Source organism: Galeopterus variegatus, unplaced genomic scaffold, assembly GCF_000696425.1.
Source record: "Galeopterus variegatus unplaced genomic scaffold, G_variegatus-3.0.2 Scaffold964, whole genome shotgun sequence".
Taxonomy (NCBI): Eukaryota; Metazoa; Chordata; class Mammalia; order Dermoptera; family Cynocephalidae; genus Galeopterus; species Galeopterus variegatus.
The window spans coordinates 334676-336800 of record NW_007727075.1 but is presented as its reverse complement, the minus strand read 5'-3'; positions in this window follow the sequence as shown (position 1 = coordinate 336800).

Sequence of the window (2125 nt, the reverse complement as noted above, 5' to 3'; positions counted from 1 at the left end):
CTGCTGGATTTAGCTGTGTAGTCCTGAATGGGTCACTAGCCCTTTCTAAACCTCAATCTCCTTTGGGGTAAAAACAGGGCCAGAGGACCAGCCCATGGCTCACTTGGGAGAGTGTGGCACTGACAGCACCAAGTCAAGGGTTAAGATCCCCTTACCAGTCATTTAAAAAAACAAAACAAAACAGGGCCAGAAATCCCAGCATCCGAGGATCGTCTTTGAGGACAATATGATGACAGTGAGCATTTTTTTTTTTTTGGCGGCTGGCTATGGGGAACTGGACCCTTGACCTTGGTGTTACAAGGCTGCGCTCTAACAGTGACAGTGAGCCTTAATTGAGCACTTACTGTGTGCCAGGCCCTACACTCAGAATGGCTCCATGAGGCAGGCTCTGGCCTGAGCCCAGAGGACAGGAGAGCACAACCAGCTCCAAGTGCAGAATGTCACTTAGACACAGTCAGCTGGCTCCCTGCAGATACGGTGGTCCCCACTCCAGAGGCCTTTCTCCTCTAAGGCCAATGGCAAAATGAAGCCCAAAATGAAACTGGAGGCCCTGCCATCCCTCCTCCCTTCCCCCTCCTCTGGGGCAGCAGCTGCAGAACAGCTGGGACTAGGGCACAGCCTTGTCCCCTGTCCCAGCATCTTTTGTAAATCATCCCCAGCCCCTGTGTACCCAGGGTTCATCTTTGGGAATTTAAGGACAAAGCTCTAGTTTTAACACTTTGCATTTTCTACAAGCTCCTCTCTTACCCCCCAGCCCATAGAAGCAAGACTCTTGGACTATTGATGGAAAGAACTGGGACAGAGAGGGAAGCCGGGGTCTCAAACCAGAGGCCCCATGTCAGATCTGAATTCAGAGGCCCCAGGCAGGACTGGGGCCCCAGTTGGCCCCAATCTCCCCACCTCCACCCTGCCCTTAATGTCCTGCCTGGAGCTCACTGAACACATTCAGCTCATTGATGGCTGCAGGCCATTGAGTTTGCAGTCGTCGGCATCACACTTTTTGGGGCACAGCTTTTTATTAGGAAAACTTCCAAACCCACAGAAAAGTAGGAAGCAGAAGTGAGTGAGCCCCAAACAGCAGGCAATTGGTGTCTCGATTTTTAAGGGGGACTGAGGCCCAGAGAGGGTGTCCTACCTGTCCAAAGCCACACAGCTGAAAGATCTGGGGCTTTTCCCAACTCAGTGGATTTGGGAAAGTTGGACCAGGAAGGAGACTGGGAAGGATTCACTCATTTCATCCAAAAATCACATTTATTGAGCACCTATTATGTGCAGGGCCTAGTGCTGGGACCTGCGTGGGGACGACACAGCCCTACCTTTACAGAGACCACAGTTCCTGCCTTTACAGAGACCGGGGAGCTCTGTGCTCAGAGCACAGAGTCCAGCCTCGGGGCCTGGCACCTGCATGGCTCTTTCTCCCTCCCATGTTTCCAAGTTCAGCTGAAGGAATTGAGGGTACAGGCAATCCCTGCCCCACTGGGTCTGCCCCGAATTCTTGCACTGATCTTCTCCCCTGTGTGTCTTGCCCCTCATCCTCCCTGACTTTAAACCTAGCTGTGATGCAGGCAGCCCAGGAAGGCCATGGCACTGACCTTGGGTGATGAGTGTGCTTCAGAGGCCTCCCTGTCTCTGGACTCCATGGGCCCTGCTGGCCTCTTACACACGGCAGCCTGGTCCCAGGCTCCCTGAGAACGTGCATGTATGGATTGCCCAGGCCCCATGAGGTCAGGGCAGCTACAGATGGGTAAACTGAGGCTCAGAAGTGGGAGTGACTTGCCCAAGGCCCCGTAGCAAGGGTGGGAAGGGACGCACGTTCTGGATAGGGTCCAGGAGGCAGGGGTGGGTGTGCTTGGGCAATCCCAGGGTGGGCAGAGACAAGGGAGCAGAGGCAAGAGACCAGTGGGCCTCCCTCCAGGCCTGGAAGGTGGGGCAGGACTCTGACCCCTGGCAGGGCCAGTGAGGAGAGGAAGGTGGATTTGTGACTCTCCCCAAACCCTGCCCAGTGCTTGATGGGGGTAGGGTTTGGCCCAACTTTGGGGGGTGCTAAGGAGCTGTGCACCCTTAGGCCTGCAGCCTGAGGTCTGTGGCTCTCAAAGCCATGGTTCTTTTAGTTCACAGTGTTTTT